We start from the raw sequence: 24,173 nt of genomic DNA, 5'->3' as shown, positions 1-24,173 counted from the left end.
CAATGCCAGAGGAGCTGGAAGTAGAAGATGGGAAGTACAATCAAATTAATTCTTCTATCCATTGGACTGCGGCTACAGGTGAAGTATGAGCTGGGTGGAGAAGAAGAGATGATAATGAAATTTTAAGTAGTTCTGACTTGGTCATTTTAATAGCTGAAAATGACCAGAAAGCTCCAGTATCTATCCATAAAGTCATTATGGATCCAGGAAAGAGAGATTCCAAAGAGCTTCTTTGAAGGCAGCAGTTATTGAAAAGATAAAATGGTTTAATATTTGCAGTCTGCTGAATTCCAGTTGTTCAATAAACCAGATGCATATGTTTGAGTGTGGAGTAGAAAGCCAATAATGAGGGAAAAAGAAAAAAAAGAAAAGGAAAAAAATCTTAGAATTTTGTATAGATCCATTAGAACCTCACTCCTCAAAATATGGCATATGGACCAGAAGCATCAGCATCACCCAGGAATGAATCTTGGGCTCCTACACACACCTAAGCAGAGCTTTTCAAAATTTAGCGTGCATAAGAATGATGCCGAGATTTGATAAAACAGATTCCTAGGTCCATCCCACAGCTTTTGCATTAGTAGGGCTGGGGTGGACCCAGGGATTCTGTATTTCTAATAAGTTCCCAGGTCAATGCTGCTGCTATTCATCTATGGGCCATGCTTTGAGTTAGTAAGGCAGGAAGAAGCTAAGAATGGGACTTAATCTACTTGTCTGATTTTCCCAATAATTAAAAATTATCTTAACGAGAGGTAGAGATATATTCTCTGTATCTCCTTCCAACCATCATAGCCAAGTAAGCATGCAACAAAAAGCTGCTTTCCTCCCCTTATTTTACAGAAATGTTAAAGAGTTGGGGAACGGATACCTAGCTAAATGCAAAAACAAACAAAATATAATCAAAATACAAGGATAACAACAAAAGGCACATCTATTCTTTCATTCCTCTCTTCTCTTATTAGGCCTTTTTGTGTGCGTGTAGTGCATTTTCCCCAGCATTTCTTGTTGCAAGCTTTCATTATTTTACTGACTTAATAAGGTTATGAGTGTATCCTCTTAACACCTCTCTTTTCTCCTTCGGGGAATCTAAAGGAAAAAATATGAGAAATATCTAAGAGAACTGAAAAAATTACATAAAGTCTGTTACATAATTTGCAAAAGTCCAGGTTCTATTTGTTTTATGAAAATGTAAAACTTGGAAATTTTTTCATCAGGTTAGAAAATAAAAACCCATGACAAATGATCAAATCATGCTTATGTCATGAAAATCTAGTGCTCACAAAGAAAGTAATTTCCATTTTTTGTGTGTGTAAGGAAATATTCAGAGACCGTTTGATGAGAAGTTGGATGAGGCATCTGAGAGAAAAGATAGGATAGAAGACTTTGCACAGCCTACCCTCACCCCCAAGGTCTTATCTGAGATTCTCCCTGGGGATCAGCTCATCCTTTCTCTGCGCTCAGCGGGGAAACGGCAGGAGAAGCCTGGAGCTGGCAGGCATTGTAAAAGCTCCTCTCAGCAGCCTCTTTTCCCCAGAGCAATCATAACCATTAACAACAGCTGTGAGTTTCACCACTCTGCAGTTCAAACTCTTTGAAATCAAGTTCACAGATAAACATCATAATGTATTGCATAAACCAATAATTAGATGATTCCAAATAGCATACGCTTACCGCACATTGGATGGAAATCAGAAGAACCAAACTAAGGGGAAAAGATTAGTCCCTCAACACTTATTTTTTTTATATGGTGCTAAATGACCACCTGCATTTTTGACATGGGAGAATCCCTGCTTTTTTTTTTCTTAACTTAAAAATTAAGACCTTTCTCTCTTACAGCGAATATTTGTATTGCCCACTGATACTGTTCTTGTGCTTAGAACCAGGGGAGTATTCCATAAGTGATTGCTGAGCCAACTTGACATCGCTCCTCTTTTGCCTTCTTCACTTACAAAAATCATTTATTCCCAAAGAAGAAAATGTCTAGGCAGATCTCCATCCTAGCAGTTTCTTCCCCATTTAGGTACCAAACTAAATGCTAAGCTAAAACCCAAGATTCAGACCTCTCGGGGTCAAGCTTCAATGAGACTCTCAATGAAGAGTGGTTGAAAAACTAAAGCATCCATGTGGAAACCTTACAACACAAGGGGATAGCTTTTCCTTGTCTCACTAGACCAAAGCTCTGTGCTAGAACAATCTTCATATGTGTCTCATTATATGAATGGTTTTTGTTTTTAGTGCTGGCTCCTAGTGACCCTGTGTACAGCAGAACAGAACCCTGCTCAGTCTCTTTGCACCATCCTCTCACCTTCAGGTGCTATATCAGAAAATGCTCCTCTACTACTCATAGGATTTTCACGGCCAATATTTTCAGAAGTGAGTGGCCAGGTCCTTCTTCCTGGTCTGTCTTAACCTGGAAGCTCTGCTGAAACCTGTCCACCATGGGTGACACTGCTGGTGTTTGAAATACCAGTGGCATAGCTTTTAGCATCACGGCAACATGCAGCCACCACAGTAGAACAACCAACAGACAGGTGGCATGGTCCCCTGCCAGGAAATGAACCCAGGCTGGGGCCGTAAGAGCGCTGAATCTTAACCACTGGACTACAGGGGCTGGCTCTATGAATGATAAAGCAACTTTTTTTTCTATTGGTTGCATATTGCTATCGTGCACCCAGAGGCCTGGTGTTTTTAAAACAGGGCATACATTGACTTGACTCTTCTTTGATGTCACAAACAAATTAAAAAAGCAGGCCTTTTAAACATACTAAGGGTTTGGGAGGGGGGAAAACCATAGCTTACTTCTCCTACCATGCTCGCTTTGGCCAAAGCCACTATTATTTTTTGTTTAGTCAACTGTAATGGCTTCCTAAGGAAAATAATCTCCTTATTCCATACTGCTCCTGTACACTCCATTCTTCACACAGCAGCCAGAATAATAGGTTAAAAATATAAATAATGTCACATCACTCTCATGTTTTCCATGTTCCAATGACTTCATATTAACACATATTAGAACCTAAACATCTTATCATGGCCAATACAATCTAGCTCTTGCCCCCTTCTGTGGTCTCTACCAGCGTGCCCTTTATTTACTCTGCCTCAATCCCACTAGGCTTCCAGTTATGTTTTGAACACGCCAATCACAATCCCTCCGACCTTAATACTCATTTTTCCACGTGCCTGGAATGTTCTTTTCTGGTTATTTGCATTTCTTATTTTTTTTTTCCAGCCAGACCTTTGTTTAAATATCATCTCCTCAGAGAGACTTTCTTTGACTACTTTAACGAAAATAGCACCCCATCACTTTTCAGCCCCTTACTCTGCTTTACTCTTTTTAGTGGGTACTTGATCTAACAAATAATTATTGGTTTAATTTCTTTTTTGACTGTCTCTCTCACTATAATGTATACTCTAGTGCATCTATAATAGTAACCAGTATACAGTTGGCACATAATAAGTGTTAGTGAAATGAATGAATGGGAGGAAGCAAAAAAAGCATGAATATGTTCAGCAATGCCTAGGAAGTATTCTCAGGGCTCAAAAACTGAATAAAGTTAGTAAACTTATTGATGGCATTGGTCTGCTCGTAGACATCTATATTTTTACCTGTGAACTAATTTATCACAATCTAATAAACTGACTTCCTAACCTCATTTGAGAAATGGTACTGAATCACTAATATTTATTTCTAAAGATCCCTCATAGCCAAAATGTCTAGATAGAATTTGAGAGAGGTTCCACAAGAATTTGAGAGAGGTTCCACATTGTGCTACATATCAAGAATGTTACATATTTGAAAAAGTTAAAACAAATAGAGTACAAGATATATCCATACATTGGACTGTCTGATGCAGTTCAACTAACCAAAAAAAAAAAAAAGTCTGTTCCCCTTCCAGTAAGGAATAGCTTGCTTAGCTCATATCATACTAACCTTCCTGCTAAAAACAATTGTAAACTCAGGAAAATATATGTAAAACAAGAGTTATAAGGCACTGAACAGAAATCAAAATAGGCAAAATTAGGTAAAACTGCAGACACTATGACCTTTGAACAAGAAAACCATACTAGCTGAGATGACCTAAGGAAAATAGGCATGTAGGGAATAGAGATCAAAGCTGCAGGCCTATTGGAATAGGTAGTCAGATGTTGAAGTTTAGGACAACCTTAGCAGCTGGAATTTGAGGAAAGAGATCCTAGGAAAAGAGGAATCCACGTAGTCGTTAAACTCTCACAAAATCTCACACATAAATTTGTGACTGACATCTGAATTTTTCACACAAAAGATGAAACCCCATACAGTCCATGAGAAACAGTGGCTCTAAAGGAAGAAAGATAGACCAGAGATTTCAATTATTACTGGTTGCTGGAGAGACAGAGTTTTATGTTCAGTTCATGCCAAACTAGAGGGCCTTGGTCATCATCTCAAACTTTCCACTGAATTCCCAGAAGGCCCATGTCTTATAATTAAAACCGATATCCCAGAACTAAGGGATTCTCTCTAGCATTAACAGGAAAAAAAAAAAAAAAAAATAGATTGACCTACATAAAGTATAACTTAGTATAACTTAAAGTATAACTTAGTATAACAAATTAAAGCCCCAGAAAAACCAAGATAAATCACTAGTAACAGCCTACTAAAACAGAACTCAATACAATTTAGAGGAAAATAACAAAATTCGGTCTCTTCAACACATTACTTAAAATATCCACTATAGGATAAATGACTATTAGACAAGAAAATATACAGGAAAATGTAATAACACATACTCTAGAGGAAAATAGTCAATAGACACAGAGAAATGACTCAGATTTTAGAATTAGCAAATGAGATAATTATATTAATTCTGTTCCTGACCATGGTAAAGTAATTGGAGTAGTCTTGCCCTTTTGTTTGAACATCTAAAAAATACTAGACAAAATATTCAGACAACTGTTTTCAAATATTGGAAACCAGCCATTACAAAACTGTGATTCCTGAGAGAAAGGGGGAAATGAGGCAAGATCTACAGTTACCCTACTTTCTGTCTTAAAGCATGTTTCAGAGAACAATACAGGGTAATACAAATAAATATGGAAACCTGACTGAGGTTAGGAGTAAGAGATCAGAGTTCAGGCAGGATACTGTGGTTGGAATTTCAGAGTAATGAAGATGAGGAAGCTAACGAGAGAAAGAGGTCTAGAAAACTGGTCAAGATTCCCTTTGTGTTGATTGCTAAATTCTATGCCATGCACGTGTAGGTGAAATTCCATGAGGCCAAGAAAGGAATGATTATGAAGCAATAAGCTAAACAATTTCCACAGGACTGTGAGAAACTGAGTTCTAACCCATCAGAGTGGATATTCCTTGTTTAATTGTGAAGGACATTCAGCAAAGAACCCAGAAAAATCATGCCTAGGTAATAGTGCTGAACTAGCCCTATATTAAAAGCTAGGCCACCATAACTAAATCAAAAAGAAAACTTGAAAGGATAAAGCTGATTGGTATATAACTTAATTCCTGTCAGAACAAAGTTTAATATTTTTTAAAAGATAACAAAATTCATAACTCAACAATGTCATATTCACACTATGCAATGTTAAATCAAAAATTCCTAGTAACGATGAGGAAAATGTGACCCATAACCAGGGAACAAGTCAGTCAACAGAAACAGGGTAGACATGACAGAGGTATAAAATTAGCACTTTTAAAAGAGCTACTAAAAATATGTTCAAGGACTAAGGAATGAGAAGAGAAATGGAAGCTAAAAAAATAAGCATAAATAACATAATATAAAAATACAGGAGGTAAAATGAAAAATTAATTAGATTGGTTAATAGAAACTTTCAAAGAAAAATCAACAAATTTAAAAAGATATTAATAGAAATTATAGAAACTAAAACACATAGAGTAAAAAAAGAGGAGCATAAAGTGAACAGAGACTTAATGACCCATGTGGTAACATGAAGAGGTCCAACATGTGTATAATTAGAATCCCAAAAAGAGAGGAGCAAGGATGGAAAATAATATTAAAAGAAATAATACCAAAAATTTTCCAAATTTGATCAAAGGTATAAACTTCTTAATTCAAAAATCTCAATGAATTCTAGGTAGAACAAACACAAAGAAAACTACATAAAGTTATATCATAATCAAATTTCTGAAAACCAATAATAAAAGGAAAGTTTTAAAAGCATCTTGTAATACATTATACAGAAAACTGTTAGAATTCTACATTCAGAAAAATAAATAAATAAAATTGAAAGGAAAATAAGATTCTTTCAGAGAAACAAACGCTGAGAGAATTCACCCTAAACTGACCTACATCAAATGATTTAAAAAATAAAATTCTAAGACTTAAGGAAAACTATGGCAAATAAAAATTTGAATTTACACAAAGGAATGAAGAAGAACAGACAGGGTAAATACATGTGAAATATAAAATATTTTCTTCATTTAAAAATATTGTTTAAAAAATAATTGAGAACTTCTGGTTGCAGCTCTGACAAGTAAATATCTTGGAAGTTGTCACTACTGACCTTACAACCAGAAAAAGTTGGGGAAATTGAAAACCAAAGTTTTTTCATGTACTCATCAGAAGATTGAAGTCACAAGGAAAATATTCCCATTAAATCTAGACAGACAGATCATTTAGAGGGACATAGCAAGCAAAATTTCCTTACCTAGAGCAGAAGTTGCAGACACCTAAAGTGGGAAGAACATTTAGATAGTATTTTTGACAAATTGCTGGAGTCTGAGTGTAGATTACTGTATGAGTAAGAAACTCCTGAGAGTTGCAATGTTAGGGAGGGTATACACTTTTCTAGGCTTTTTCTCCAGGAACCCCACAAGGTTCTCACAGTGAGGATCTGGAAAAGTTTCCACGTGGCCTGACAAGAGGAAGTAAACAGTAAACATTGTGAAGCCTGACAGCAATAACACAAGTGTGAAATTGCAGAAACTCTGGAAACTTCAACTCCCCTCTGCCAGTAACTGATAAATCAAACCAGCAGAAAATCAGTAACCTAAACAGCACTAATTGATCTAACTGACATTCATAGACTACTCTAGGTAGCAATATTGATGAAAGAAAATGCACCCACTCACAAATTACCAGTATCAGAAATGAAAGATATATTTTAAAGAGCATTAAAGATCATGTAAACATTAAAGAGGATAAAAAAATTATAAAACACTTTATGACAATAAATTCAGTGATTTAGATGGAATAGAAATATCCTTGAACAATACAATTTGACAAAAAAAAAAACCCACAAAAAATAGAGAATTTGAATAGTTTTATATCTATTTAAAAAAATTGAATGCACAATTAAAACTTTTCAAAAATAAAATTCTAGCTCCAACCCAGACGTTTTCATTGGTGAAATCTATGCCACATTTAAGAAAAAAATAATACCAAACTTATACAAATTATTGCAAAAACATAGGAGGAGAGAACTATTCCCAACATGTTTTATGAGGTCATATGACACTAATACCAAACCTGACAAACATATCTTAAGAAAGAAAATTACAGACCAATATTCCTTATGGATATAGAACAAAAAAATTCTCAAAAAAAAATTAATTTATTGAATCCAGCAATATATAAAAAGAATAATATACTGGGAGCAAGTGTGGTTTATCACAAAAATGAAAAATTGACTCTATTCAAAATCACATTATGTAATTTATCATATTAGTAGATTAAAGAACATACTTATGGTAATCTCAATAAATATAGACAAAGAGGCAACAGTTATTCCTCTTAAAAACACTCCTAAAGCTAACTAGGAGTAAAAGAGAACTTAATCTGTTAAAGGGCATCTAAAAAAAGAAAAACAAGTATAATTAAAATGTTACTTAATAGTGTAATACTGAAGGCTTTCCAAGATTGGGAACAAAGCAAGGATATCTCTTCTCACTTTTTCTTTTCAACCATGTACTGGAGGCACTAGCCAATGAAATAAGAAAAGAAAAATTAAAAAAAATTCAAGTTTAGAAAGAATGAATAAAACATTCTTATTCTTATTTATAAATGATGAGATGTTACATAAAAAATTCTGAAGAATCTTATAAAAAATAGGAGAGTATCTTCACCTCCTTAGAGTAGAAAAGCTTCCCTTAGATAAGATTAAAAAAAATCAATATCTATAAAAGAAAAACTTGATAAATTGGACTTCTATGTAATTAAAATTTTATGCTCAACAAAAAATGCTGCTAAAAAATAAGTTTATAAAATACACGATCTGTATTTAAAAATTTAAGGACAGATAAAAATAGATTCATTGAACCAAATTGAGACTCCAAAAATAGGACCACACAAATATAGTAAATTGATTTTCAATGAAAGTGCTAAGGTAATTCAATGAGGAAAGCAGTGTTTTCAACAAAGGGTAGTGGAACAACTGAATATCTTTATGAAAAATAATAAGCTTCAAACCCCACATCAAACCATGTAAAAATTTAACTTGGTGGATCATACATCTAAACATATAAGCTGATACTATGAAGCTTCAAGACAAAAAAAATCATAGGAAATATATTTTTATCCTGAGGTAACAAAGACTTCTTAGAACACAAACAGCACTAACCATAAAACCTAAAGATTAATTTAACTTCATCAATATTACATTTTTTGCTCATCAAAATACATCATTAAGAAAATGAAAAGAGGGGGACGGGCCCAGCGACATAGTGATTAAGTGTGCACAGTGCACACTCCGCTTCGGCGGCCTGGGGTTCTCGGGTTTGGATCGCGGGTGCGCACTGACGCACTGCTTGTCAAGCCACTCTGTGGCAGCATCTCACATATAAAATGAAGGAAGATTGGCACGGATGTTAGCCTAGGCTCAATCTTCCTCAGCAAAAAGAGTAGGATTGACATCGGATGTTAGCTCAGGGACAATCTTCCTCACCAAAAAAAATAAAATAAAATGAAAAGACAAGCTACAAATCAGAGAAAATATTTGTAACACATATATCATTAAAAAAATTAGCGTCTGGAACACATAAAGAACTCTTTCAACTCAGTAATAAAAAGGCAAACAACATAATGAAAATAATAGTTAAAACATCAGACACTTTACAAAAGAAAATTTGTGAATTTTCACAAAATAATGAGAAGATATTCTAACAATCATTAGGAAAATTCAAATTGCAAATTAAAAATCACAGTGAGATACAACTACATACCCAAAAGACTGGCTAAAATTACACAGAGTGACAATTTCAAATTTTGGTGAGATGGTATTCACCTAGCATACATTACTGATGGTAGTATTTGTTTACTGTTGCTTCTCTTAAAAAATACCACTTGGCATAAAACAATGCACATTTATTCTCTTAACAGGTCTGGTGTTCAGGAGTCTGAAATCAAGGGGTTGTCAGGGCGGTTTTCCTTCTGGATGTCTCAGAAGAGAATCTGTGTCTTTGCCTTTCCCAGTTTCCAAAAGCAAGCTGCATTCTTTGCCTCGCGATCTTTTCCTCCCTCCACCTTCAAAGTGCATTTCTCTAAGCTCTTCTCTCATCATCATATCCCCTTTCTCTGATTTTGACCTTTTTGCTTTCTTTTATAAGAAATTGCTTGTAATTACCTTAGGCCCACCAGGAAAATCCAAGACAATCTCCCTGTCTCAAGATCCTTAACCTGATTACATCTGTAAAATGCCCTGCATATAAATAGTAGCATATTTACAAGTTCTGGGTATTAGGATATAGACATCTTTGGGGGACCATTATTCTATCTAACACAGAGTGTAAAATGTAAATTTATTTTAATGTTTCTCATTAAGTTAATCATATACCTATTCTACGACTCAGCAATCCTACTCCTAAATATTTGCTCAAGAGAAATAAAAGCATATTTTTATGAAGAGTTTTGTTCAAAAATGTTCACAAAATCTTTATGAATTTGTGATAGGCCCAAACTGGAAACAGCCCAATTGTCCATTCATAGGTGAGTGCAAAATAAATTGTGCTAAATTCATGATAGAACACACTACTCAGATATAAAGCAGAATGAACTATTGATACATAAACAACCTGGATGGATCTTTAAAAACAAAAACAAAAAATATTATGCTGAGTGAAAGAAGTCTTACATGAAACAGCACATTGTGGATGATTTCATTTACGTGAGTTTCTAGAAGTAGCAAACTAATGCGTTGTGATAGAAATCAGGGCAGTGGTTGCCTGGGAATGAGAGAAAGGCAGAGAGAGGAGGAAGTCGAATCAACAGGGTCCTGAGGGATCTTTCTGGGGTTATGAGCTGTTCTATATCTTGTTTAGCATGGTGGTTATGTTGGGGTTTACATTTGTCAAAACTCATCGAACTGCGCACTTAAAATTGTTGCAATTCACTGTATGAAAATTAAAATGAAATAAACTGTCCATTTCCCACTCAGATACTTAGAGTCCTCGAGAGAAAATATTTTTCAATGGTATTTGAGGAAAGAGGAAAAAATCCATTTATAAAAATTCTGAACCATTCTACACTTACTTTTTTGTTGCCAAAGCAGATCATAAAGGAATGTGATTATGGTACAAAAGGACCAAATAAAGGGACCAAGGATATTGCAGAGGTACTAAAAGTTTATTTTATATCCACTTTTATGTGCCTGCCTATTAATTTTAAACTTTTCTGGAGATTTTTGGGCATTAGGAAGGAAGGATACTGTACCTCTCAGCCAGCTGCCTGAGGAGAATGCCTGGGGTGGTGTGTCTCTTGTCCATGTGAGAAGAGAAAAGAGCTTTTCTGGCTCTGAGACTGAGACAGCCTGCTCAGCCAGGCCCTCAGCTAGTTCTACTCGGCATCCCCAGACTGCTTTTAGGTGCCATTGTGATGCTCTCATATGTCTGGATAGATGCTTACAGGTGGTCAAGAAACTGAATTCCCCTCTGACCACAAACTCCTACTTTCTACCCCTCCATTGTAGAAAACTGTTTTTCACTAAACCAAATTTTGCCTCATTATATCTTTTTAATTTTATAATCTTGCTCTATTTTCCCATGTTATGAGTTTCTGTACATTGCCTGAACCCCATATTTAGATAATTTAATGATGCACTCACTGGCATCTTAGAAATTATTTTCTGAATATTCTACCCACGGACGCTGGTAATCTGCCTACTCAGAGTAGCCCCCATGGTATGTTTTTTCTGCTGTCAAGCTAAAACCTTAATTGATCGTCTTCTGATTTAGATCTGATGCATCACTCTTTCCACCTTCCAACTGCATCCTCCCCGATAAAGAAGAGAAATATTTTTATTCTTTTTTTTCACTTTCTATTTGTAGATATTCCTTCAAATACTCACTTCATTTAACCTTAATACCTATTGATAAGCTAATGACCTTACTTTTCAATTTATTTATATCAAGATAATTTGACATGGATTTCTTCAATTGTTTGTTGTTCTGAAAACAAAAAGAAAAAAAAAGTGTTTGCTTAATCTCTCCTTTGTTTCAATGTTGCTTCTTGCATTGTTAGCTATTGATTAAGTGTGTTTTTAAAAAGTTGCAGAATATTTTTCATTATTAAATTATAAAAATAATACATTTTTATTATAGAAAATTTATAAATTCAGATATTCAAAGTGATTCACTTTTATGTGACATATATTATTGAGTGGCTACTATGTGCCAAGTATTTTTCTACATGGTGAGGTATAGCCCTTGACCACACATGTAAGGGGCTAACTCTCATGGGATTTACCTTTTGTTTCCTTTATCTTACTAGCAATTTGTGTCTTCTCTTTTTTTTCTTGGTTAGCCTGACTAGAGGTTTATCAATTCTATTTATCTTTCAAAGAACCACCTTTTGGTTTAACTGATCTTCTCTGTTAATTTCTGTTTTCAGTTTCATTGATTTCTGCTCTAATTTTTATTATTTCTTTTCTTTAGCTTGCTTTGGATTTAATTTGCTCCTCTTTTTCTGGTTTCCTGGGGTGGAAATTTAGATTATTGATTTTAGATCTTTCTAAACTTCTAATCTATGCGTTTAATATAAATGCATTCACCATAAATTACCCTCTAAGCACTGCTTTTGCTGCATCCCACAAATTTAGATAAGTTGTATTTTCATTTTCATTTAATTCAAAATATTTTAAAATTTCTCTGAGGACTTTTTCTTTGACACATGTGGTATATGGAAGTGTGTCATTTAATCTCAAAAAATGTGGAGATTTCCAGCTATCTTTCTGTTATTGATTTCTAGTTTAATTCCATTGTGGTCCAAAAACATACTTTTTATGATTTCTATTCCTTGAAATTTATTAAGGTAATTTTTATGGGCCAGAATGTGGTCTATCTTGATAAATGTTCCATACGAACTGGAGAAGAATATATATTTTGCTGATATTTTATGAAATATTTTATAGATGTCATTATATCCAATTGATTGATGGTGCTGTTCAATTCAACCATATCCTTACAATTTTCTGCCTGCTGGATTTGTCAGTTACTGATAGCGGAGTTTTGAAATTTCCAACCATCATAGTGGATTGTTATGTCTTCTTGGAAGATTAACCCCTTCATCTTTATGAAGTGTTCCCTTCTATGGAACTTACCTTCTGTTGGGAGGAATAGACAATAGTCAAGGTAAATAAATATCAAGTTAATTTCAGATAAAGACTGTCGACACAATAACCCAGGATAATATGGAAACGGGCAGGGAGTTGCAGAAGAGATGGAGGATAATTAGAAAGGATTCTAAGGAAAGGCCTCCGGAGGGATGATAGGTGAATGTGAAGGAGGGTCTTTATGAAGACGTGGAGAAAATTACCCCTGGCACAGTGAACAGAAAGAGCAAAGACCTTGAGGGAGAAATGAACTTGTTGACTTCAAAGAACAGAAAGAAATTCCATGTACATGGACTTTCATAAGCAGAGAAGATTGTGATGGAAGTATAAAATACTTAACATAGTCCCACCATCCAGGGACATTACTGTTAATAACACTCAAACATTTGTACGTGCAATTTCTGTTACTTTCACGTCGCGGAAACACACCCTGGCTAAACTAATAGGAAATATATTTATCGTGTATTTGTGGGCAGCTCTGAAAAAGTGAAAGGATAAGTAAAGAATCAGAGAGAGAAAAGAAGGAAACCTGGCAATTCAGGGTGTCAGTGTAATAGGAATACACCTCTTCTCAATTAGGCCCTAATAGCATAAACTATCCACTGCATGTAATAAATTAACTTGTCTCCTCTGTATCTAGAATGGTATTAGCTATGTACCATCCTTAGAAGAAATGAGAATGTACTCACTTAAATCAGTTTATATAAGCTAATTCTATTGCAGAAATTTGGTTGAGAAAAGACGGCAGGTGTGACACAAAATAATTCTTTTTAGCCACACAGCTCAAGATTATCTTTCCCAAGATTTGGCTCAGAGAGAGCAGAATACCCATATCATCCTACCACGACAAGAAAGATTATAGAAAAGTAGTTATCTTAAGAAAATTAGGCTACTCTAGAAAAAAAAGGAAAATAGCTTCAGGGCAGCAAAATTGACATATATTCATATTTATATATGCACAGTTTTCCCACATTTAGACACAGGTGGAAATTCACTAATTGAATATTTAACACAAATAAAGTCTTTATTAATGGATATTAATATGTGTTCCAATATTTTGAAATCACACAAAACATGTCAATCAATATATGTGTATCTAAGTCTGCAAATGCAGCCTTGATTATTTCCCTAAGGAATGATTGATATTGGATTTGTACATTTTGAGTGCTGGTTTGTCCTCCTGAATTCAGTCTTACCAGACGAGGAAGAGACTACTTGTTTCCCCACAATTTCATCATTTATCTACGTATATTTGATAGGAATCCATTGCCTTATTTAGAGTAAAGCAAATTTAATTTTCATTTCTGTGATTAGAACTAAAATTAAACATTTTATTCACACATAATTTGCCTTTTTCTTAGAATAAATTTTCTGTTCATGTCTGTTATCAGTTTTTCAATTAAGATCTTCATCTTTTTATTGCCTTTTAAAGATAGACTTTTTTTTTAGAATAGTTTTAGATTTGCAGCAAAATTGGAAAGATAGTACAGAGTTCCAACCTACACTCAATTTCCTCTATTACTAACATTTTACGTTACTATGGTACATTTGTTACAATTATTGAAGAAATAAAGATATGTAATTATTATTAACTGAAGTCCATAGTTCATTGAAATTTTTTAAGTTTTTACTTCATCGCCTTTTTATGTTCGAGGATCCCATCCAAGATACCACACCACATTTAGTTGTTATGTCGCCTTAGGCTCTTCTTTCCTGTGGCACATTCTCAAACTTTCCTTGTTTTTGATAACCTTGAGAGTTTTGAGAAGTCCCGGTCAGGTGTTTTGTGGGGTTCCCCTCTATTGCAATTTGATGTTTTCTCATAATCAGACACTGGCAGTGTTTGTAAGGTGTCTCCTCTATTAAGTTATTCTCTCATCCACATTTTAATTTATTTTTTTATGAAGAAGATTGGCCCTGAGCTAACATCTGTTGCCAATCTTCCTCTTATTGCTTGAGGAAGATTATTGCTGAGCTAACATCTGTGCCAATCTTTCTCTATTTTGTATATGAGACACCACCACAGCACGGCTTTATGTGTGGTGTGTAAGTCCGCACCTGGGATCCAAACTCATGAACCCCAGGCTGCCAAAGTGCAGCGTGCAAACTTAACCACTACACCACCAGGCCAGCCCCCTTATTTTAATTTTTTTAAAGAAATATTTAAAATTTTATATATATATATATATATACACACACACACACACATATATGCCATTTGCTTTTTGTCTGTCCTATAATTTGCAAAAATTGCTTCAGTTTGCTGTTTTCATTTAAATTTTAATGTTAATATTTTTACTGAATAGAACTTTTAAACATTTGGATAATTCCTCCACTTGATATTCTTTAAAGGTGAGACTTCTAACATGTAAAATTTTGTATTCACTTATATTTTCTTTTAGTGATTTTAGGCTTTTATCTATCAATCTATCTAATCTATTGATTTAAATTATATTTGAAATGTATACACTTTCTGAATACGTTTAGTACCCTCTTCCTTCCCGGATGCCCTTAACTTTCACCTCTATCTGCTGATGTCATGAGTTTCCAAAACCCAACTCCAACTAGACAACTTATGAGTTTTTCTAAGTTAGCGCCATTAAATTTTAGGTACCCTGCCCCTGTATTCTGATTGGTACCTACAATTTGTGCTACTTATCAAATCAATATTGTGTTTAAAAGTTATTTATAATTATGTCATTCTTTCCCTCTAAACTACGAACCCTGGAAAGCAAAGTGCATGTCTTACTCATTTCGCACACTGCATGGTGCATAAAATAGTGTAGAAGTTTCATAAATACTTATTGAATTGGATCATGTCCTTGTTTTTCACTCTTTTTCCCCCTCCTTTTTAAGAAAATGGCTCTCCATTGCCAACAGAATATATTAAAATGCGTCAGCCAAACTTTACTTAACTGATCCAAATACAACTTTCCTGCTATTATTTTTCCTGCTATTTTCCATTATGTGCATAATCCGCAATGGGCTATTTGCAGGTCCCAAAACTCATAGAATTTTCCTCTCAGTTATTACCTGGTAAGTGTGAATATTATTATAAATTTCTCAGAAAACAATTTGACAAGTTTCAAGAGTCTGTAAAGTTTCATTCTTTTGGGCCCAGAATTCTTTCGTTTAGAATCTGGCAAAGAAAAATAACCCTCATTATGGTAGGGGGAAAGTAGAATCTTTAGGCTAAGTAAAAAAAAAATGATTTATACATTCAATAAATTTTCATTGCAACTTTATTTATAAGGAAATTCACAAAAACTGAGAAAAATCAATATAAAGCTTAAATACTTACTGTTATGCAATTTAGATAGGCTTTAAATTTGGCAAAACTTTATTTGCAACATTCTAATTTTCTTCTCCAAAAAAGAACATCAACTAAAGTCATTCTGTTTTCCCCTTTGTTCTGGAACTTTGAGCACAGCATGAGATCCTTTAAATTGGTACTTACAACTACCTTATTTACCATGACTCTCTTTTCTATGCAGAACCTAAATTACACTGTCTTGAGCTCATTCTCTCTCTGTCTTCTGCTCTCTCATATTAAAGCATTAGATGTAAATTATTTTTTAAACATCAAAAATCTCTACAAGGATTTTTGCAGAAAACGGCTATCCTTCCTCTCTTTCCTACTTCATCCCACTCTCTAGATGCAACCACATTCAATTCTTTTAGTATTTTTTTCAGATATCCACATCCATATTTCTAAATAATAAATGTATACTGTTATGAGATTGTCAAAACAGAATCATGATATATTTGATTAAGAAATGCTAACAGAGTTAGAAGATAGTAAGTTTTTTAATGAGAATTTATGAAGTTGGTCTCACCAAGCAAGAGACACAGCAGGATGCTCCCAGATGGCGGCCGGACTTTGCAGTCTTTAAGACATAGAGCTGCCCATGATACTACCCTTGGCAAGTGAAGAGTCCAGCAAGAGGCACAGGGACACTTTTATCTCCTTCTGGAAGTAGGCTGCCATTAATATGCGAGGATAGAGTCACTATAAAAAGCTGGGATTGAAATCACTGTGTGATCAGGTGGTGCTACTCAGGGGCAGGAGGGATTCATTACAGAGCAATCTGATGGCCAGCTGCTTTTTGATCAACAGCCTTCAAGTGTCAGTGTCAGTAAATCTTAGGAAAAGGACCTCCCATCCTCCTTCTTGATATTTATCAAACTTGCTGTTGTTTTTCTGGCGTTGCATAGAGAAAAGGTGCTAGGAGACTTTGCTAATCAGAAGGCAGCATTTTACTCAGAGTTTCAGTTTCCAAGAGGAGCCCTCAATTTTTCCTCCTCTAATGCCTAATATTCCAGCCAGAAGTCCCTCTGATTCCGTTTCATAAAGGACAATAAAATCAAGTCTAGAAGGATAGGGAACAAAGACTGGGAGCCCAACCACTCCTTTATGCAACTGTTCAAACTATTGCTTAGTTTTCAGTCCTGTCTCATTCCTACCCTCTGCAGTACCAGCAATTCCTGAATTGTTAATACCTAACCCTTAAATAGATTCCAGAGTAGAAATCAATGATCTCCTCATCAGTGCCTCCCTTGCGAGCACTTGGGTTAGTTGCTCTGCTAAATCAATTACCACTCTTCCACTTGCTTTCTAAGTGTAGCACAAATTACAGAGGGCTCCTTGTTTTCATCAAAGGTGAAACTTCTGTTTCTTATTTTTGTGTAATGTATAAGGGAGTGATTCTGGAGAGGAGAGGTGTGGCATAGTGTGACAATGTGATTTATAACAAGAAATATATATTTGGTCTTCGTCCCCTTTCCTGTTCCAGGTACAGAGCTCCTAAAACCCTTGTAATTTTCTAAGCCAAAAGAGTATAAAGATGTCTTTTGTTACATGAATGAGGTGACTTTTGGAAAGCACTTAAAGATGGGGGCTGGTTGCCAGGAGAAACAACCATGTGATTAAAGGGTTGGAATTTTCAGTCCTGCTCCCTGATCTCTGTGGAAAGGGTAAAGTCTGGAGGTTGAATCAGTCACCAGTTCGGCCAATGATTTAATCAATTGTGCCTATGTAATGAAGCCTCCATAAAAACCCAAAAGGAGAGAGTTGGAGAGCTTCTGGGTCGGTGAACACATGGAGATTTGGGAGAGTGACACCTGGAGGAGGGCATGGAAGCTCTGCACATTTTCCCCATAACTCAACCTATGCATTTCTTCCATCTGACTGTCCCTGAGTTATATTCTTTTATAATAAACCAATGATCTAGTAAGTAAAATGTTTCTCTGAGTCCTATGAGTTGCTCTAGCAAATTGATCAAACCCAAGCAGGGATCAATGGAACCTCCAATCTACAGCTGATTGGTGAGAAGTCCAGGTGACAACCTGGACTTGTGATTGGTATCTGAAGTGGTGGGAGCAGGGGGAGTCTTGTAGGAATTAACCTGTGGTTATCTCCAGGTGGATAGTGTCAGAATTGAGTTAAATTGTAGAACATCCAGCTGGTGTCCAAGAATTGCTTGGTTGACCCCGCCAACTCCCTCACTCACATTGGAATTGAGGACCAGAATCCTTTACATAGCCTTTACATTGCCATCTTGAATCCAGAAGTTGGCATAGTCATATTTAGACATGAAGATGCTGACTCTGAGAGTCCCATCTAGACATAGTAGACACAATACCTCAGTATACTGGGCATCTGGTTATTAGAAGCCCTGAAATGCATCCAAAATTTTCATGGCCATGAGACTGCAATAAGAGCACCAGATGAAAAATCCAAAAAAAATTAAAAGCTCCTTCTCTTCTGCCTCTCTCTTAATGGTCCTTGCTAAATAATGTGGGATGTAGATTTTTATAATGGGATCGAATTGATAAAAGTGAAAAAAATAAAATCTTGATTGAAACTCAGATGATATATTATTAGAAAAAACATTTTATTCCATTTAGCCGGGGGCTGGAAATCACATTGTCTGTTCCCATCATGCCAGTAGGCATTATGAGTACAATAAAACTTCCTTAGGTTCTTCAAGACTAATTGGTCTCTATCTTCTCTTTATTACCCTGGGACCCCCAGGGAGACCTCATCCCGCTAATGAAGGAGAGACTCCAAGGACAATTAACAATGCTTTTATAAGAAATCATGTTTATTAAGGCTATGGAAAAAGGTGGAAAGACGATTAAAGAAGAATGACAAAGAGAGAAATCAGAATAAAATACATATAAAATAAACAAAATTTTAAAAATAAAATATTTTATTTTATTATGTGTAAAAAACTTGAAGAAAACATATCAACATCTTAGGCGGTAATTATATTTTGGTGACTCTAAATAATTTTTCATATCCTATTTTTCTGTACTTTTGAAATCAAATTTAATGAATATATATGACTTTTAACTTTTAACATTTCTGTAAAGGGTTTAATTTTACAATGCATTTTGAGGACTGACTCAAATGCAACTTCCCCTCTGCTTTTTCTCCTAATGTCCTCAGTTGAAATAATGTTTTTCTCTTTTTAAAATCTGCAAAATTTGTTTTGGTACAGCTTCTATGTCACTTATAACATGTAGCCTTGTATTTTAATTAGCTGAGCTCTTTGTTGTTTTTTTTTTATTTTTCCACTTAAAGAGCCATCACTTAGTAGCATGTGTCTTAGCTACATTCCCCACAGTGCCAAGCAATGTTTAGCATATAGTGGTTGCTCAGACCTGCGTATAGATGGGTGAATGAATTGACTTTCCAGGCTCCGCAGTCATTCTGGTAAATTGCTGGACACGATGAGCTCATTGCCTAATACTGATTTTCCTTCCAAAATATCATGCTGTGAAAGCTTCCCATTACAAAACTCACCGTATTTATTACACCCTGAAGGTAGGGATTTTTTGCCACTTGCTTTTATCAAATGTTTATCCTTTTTTATCCATGTCTGTTGCCATAGTAGCAGCTGTAAGACAGAGCTGAGCAAATCGTAAGAATTCTTGAACACATAGACTGAGTACTACAGTGGTGGCAGCTTGCTATGGCACCGAAGGAGTGTTTTTACTTATCCTGGACTATCCCTGTCTTCAAGGCCACATGCCTCACTGCCTTCACGAAGGTGCTTGTCTTTTAAGGCTGTAAATGTACATTTAAGTAGAATGATGCGTGTAGCATCTGCTAAATTCCTGAGTGCATTTATTTCGATCTCTTTAGGCACCATAATAATTATAGTTTTTGATTTTTCATTAACTGCACAAGTTCTTTCCTTTATTTAAACCCTGTGCTTGTGAAAGGTAGCTGCTTCTACATTTCCTAGGAGCAAATGGTCACGTAGTAACATAACACTCAGAGTCCTCCGGTCTGACCTCTCATGCCTCCCCAAAGGACCGTGCTCTTCACAACTAGATATACACCCATCGTTTCCCTTCAGTATTCCTGGGAAGCAGTGCTGCAGCCTTCCCCATGTGTTATCCCTGTGATATTTTCCTAATGTCTTCCACTTTGTATTTTTCTTCTTTCTTGTTCAAGCCTATTGAAAATGGGAGAGTTAAGACTCAAGGATCATAGAATGTTCTGTGATGGAAAGGACTTCAGAGAATATCTATTGCAACATTTTCATTTTATTTTTGTGGAAATTGTGGCATAGAGAGAAAGTTAACTTTCAAAGGCCACAGAGTGAGTTAAAGGTATATTGGGTTATAACCAGAATGATCTGATTTCTAATCCAGTGTTTATTCTGTTCACTCCTTATGACCTGACATCAACATGAGTTTCAAGCGAAGAAATTGGATCTACTTTAAATAAAAACAACAGCAACAACAAAACCTTCAGTGTTAAGGAAATCTGGGAGTTTGTCATGAGAAATATAGGGTGTGTTGGGGCTTAAGGAGAATTATGTCAAATTCCTCACAGTTCCAAAAGATGCCATATTCTCTTGTGTCTTTCTGTCATCTCTTGGGACATCTTTCTTTGTACTCCTATTCACTGTCCCTTGTCGTTTAAGCAACAACTCAAAGTCTGATATTTCCTTGTCAAATGCTTTTGTTGAACCCCTACATACCCATCTGGGTTCTTTTTCCTATAATCTTCTCTTTTGTAACACTTAACCATCACACCGTCTTATTCATTCATGTTTTCATACAATGAATATCAGTGAATGATATTTCATACAATGAATATCAAATATTTATTGAGAAGCTACTGTGTCCTCTAGAGAGTTGTAGGTGCTATGGATAGCACGGTAAAGAAAAAAGAAAAAAAAAATCATTGTAGTCAAAGAAACTTCTGTTTACTTAAAAAGTTCATAGTACATTTTTATTAGTTTCTGACATTAGACTGTGAGATTTTTGAGGACACCATTTGAGCTTTATGTATTATTATATTTCCAAAGTGTAGCGTAGTGCTTAGAATTTAATAGATATTTACTGAAAGAATCAATGAATGAATAAATCAGGTGTAGACTGTAAGTACTACAAAATGAGGAGAAAGAAAATGTCGATACAGGCTAAAGTATTTTTAGATAAATTCATTGGCCATTTGAGACTATAATTTGGTATTAAAAGCACAGAGAGTTTTGGAAAGGATATAAAGAGGGAAGTAAGAATTCAAGGTAGAGGAAAAAGCATAAACAAGGCCAGAAAATGGAAGTTTAGATTCAAGTGACATCACGGATACAGATGACAGCAGTCATTGTTGCTAGAGAGACAACAATACAGAAACACATAAGAACAATTTGAGAAGAATTTGTAATATTTATTTTAGTAATACTTTTATGAACATTGTTTTATTTGCCATAGCAAAGTGCCTGGCTTGTTTAGGGACTGCTGGGTAAAAATAAAAGATAAATTTACTAAGAGTATTTTAAGACGTGTCTTGTGAAGGGACGATATGTTTGGCATTTTGATTCACACATTTAAACTGGCAGACAATTTATTCCTATTTGTCTGCAAAGATCAACCTACTGACAGATACTTTGTTCAATGGGTGGGTCTTGTATGTGAATTGTTCTTCCAGGATTTTGGACATTTTGGTGCTGATCATCCATTTACTCCTGTTCCAAATTTGTTTTTACCAATAGTTCACATTTGGGAGGGAATTATAGACATAGTCCCTGACCTGTAAAAGAACATGAAATCAAATCAACTGACCACCGAGTGAAAGAAACTAGACTAGATATTTGATGGGTGAATAGATATAAGAAAAATAATATAAAATCATAAAGAATTAAGAAAAAATCAACAGTCTTGTGTTTGGCAGAGGGATGCTTAGTTTTATATTTTCCTATTCATCTTTTTTCTTTCTAATTTACAAAATGAATATAGAACAGGAATCGTGCTAGGACATAAAATTTCTTAGATCCTCATAGAGCCAAGGACCATAAATATAGCCAAGATCTGGTTGTAACATTGCCTCATTGTGTGTCCATTTTCTCTTTTCCTTAGACAAGGTCTAGGAATTTACGTCAGTGATTGAATATTCGAAACAAGAGAGGATTATGTTATTTTACAGTATATTCACAGAATCCTTGTAATATGACTAAATTACTTCCAGAACTTAAGTTTAAAAAATTACACACACACACACAGACACACACACACTTACATCAAAAGCACCCACCATTAGCAACTCAAATGAAAAACGTAAGGTGATGATTTTATACCTCATCATGTAACATTTAAAAGCAATTAAATTATAATTATTTTATGTATGTTTCCAGGGAGAAGTATCTTTAAGATAGCACACTGGAGCAGTACATAATGTATAAATAATTGAACTGGACCCCAAACACTCATTTTTGAGAAAAAAATGCTTCAAATGCCTAAGAGAAGAAATTAACTTATCTGAATTGTATATCTGTATTAAAACTCCTCAAACTTCAAAGCAAATACCTGAGAGTGAAAAAGGAGGATAATTTTCCCTCTAAAAAAGGTAAGTTTAAACAAAATTATTCACATAAGACTAATAGTTTTAGGGGAAAATCCTCACTTAATGTAGCTTCAATTATGGGAAAGACTCCAAATGGCTTTGCCCAAGGTTTTACACTTTAAATTTATCTTTTCAAGAGCAAAACGGATTGAAGCAGATTCTTAGCCCTAGAGAGGATCAATCTCAATAAACTGGACTTAACAATGAATTTAACATGTTGTTTTAATTCTTAAGTAATTCTTTCTTTAATGAATGCTACTTGGAAATAAATTAGTGATACACAAATGGAATAAAATCTTGGTTATTCAGACCAAGACTCCTACTTGATGACTTCGTGGAAAATTTTTAATCCCATAATAATTTTCCCTAGTGCCCCAAATCTTATGAGCCACCCTGTCTTTTGGTGGTGATGGGTTTGAAAATGAAAACTAATTTTAGTCTAAGATCAATACAATTTGAAAAATAATATGAATCTAAAGAAATCATATTATATTTTTTAAATAACGCACACACACAAAAGATCCCCATATTATAGACACAAAAAAGAATAGAAATAGTTTCCTCTTCCAAAGCTTTCTCCCAACACTGACTGTGCCCCTGTAAACCATGTTGATTTAGACCACAATAGGAAAAGATTCAGAGGTGGTGAATTTTGGGGGAAAATGCTAAGGTAAAGAGACTAGGAAAAATGAAAGGTTAAGAGAAAGATAAGATAGAAGATGGAGAAAAGTAGAATATAAAAGCTGGGGATAAATAAATACTGCTGCTCTGTCAATTCTGCCCTCATGAAATTAAAGAGTGGAATGACAGCTTTGAGACAGAAAACCACAGCACGATCTTCTTTTCATCTTCCTTTTTAAAATCTACTACCCCACTCTCTTAATTCACTCTCTTTTCTACCAAAATCACAGATAATTTGGAATTTACTTTACCTCCTTTTATGGCACAGAAATGAATTTTTAAAACATGGGTACTGTAGGTGACATATCACAAATGAATAGGCTGTCTCCTAGTTCATGGGCAACTTCAGTCTTCAGGATACAGGACAGTGTTAGTAAAGGTCAAGGTTATAGCTACCACCCACCGATGGGGAAACAGGCAGCAGGGATTCATTCATTTATTAAAATCACCTGTTTTGTTCCAGACACATCCTGGACGCTGGAGTAAAGTAAAACGAGAAATAAAAAGAAAGCCCAGGAAAGCCTGGGAGAAGATAAACTTGATAATTTCAAGTTAACTTTTTGTTGCTTCAGCCTAGGGGTGACATCTGACACTCGCTCACGCTTCGTTGACTAGAACCGATCACTTGGCCACAGGAAACTGCAAGAGGTCTGAGAGGGCGTATGAATCATAAAACAGTTGTTTCACACTGCCAGTGGACCCAAAATGTCATCTGTGTATTCCAAGGGCAGAATTCAGATCAACATTAAAAAAATGCACTGATTAAAATCAACAACAACCAACACAAACAAATTAAAAACGTAAGATTATATCCTAACAGTTGATGATTTGCTATTTGCTTGGAGGAAGAGGAAGAAGATGACCTTTTCAGTTCTGTCACACTAAACGTTACTGATGTGTTTCATTTGTAATACACATTCCTCGAGACTAGTCATTAAGAGTGTGAATAGAAATAACCCACAGGACCCAAGCAGCAGAGCATGAGGGGGATCATAAAAAACATATTTGCATTCTGGTGAGAGGAAGACACTGACAATACAATGGGAATCTTATTTGACAGGCAAATATTCCTTAC

At 35.1% G+C, this 24,173-nt stretch overlaps 1 long non-coding RNA gene across 1 annotated transcript; it reads left to right on the top strand.

Moving 5' to 3' along the window:
• Positions 1 to 23,612, top strand: LOC131410496 (uncharacterized). The gene is made up of 3 exons (XR_009221266.1): positions 1 to 78; positions 22,209 to 22,420; positions 23,562 to 23,612. It is a non-coding gene; the product is annotated as an uncharacterized LOC131410496 (long non-coding RNA).
• The last annotated feature ends 561 nt before the right edge of the window (positions 23,613 to 24,173 follow it).

This window comes from Diceros bicornis, chromosome 10 (genome assembly GCF_020826845.1).
Source record: "Diceros bicornis minor isolate mBicDic1 chromosome 10, mDicBic1.mat.cur, whole genome shotgun sequence".
NCBI lineage: Eukaryota > Metazoa > Chordata > Mammalia > Perissodactyla > Rhinocerotidae > Diceros > Diceros bicornis.
The sequence above is the reverse complement of the archived record's forward strand: the minus strand, read 5'-3'. Positions and strand labels throughout refer to the sequence as shown.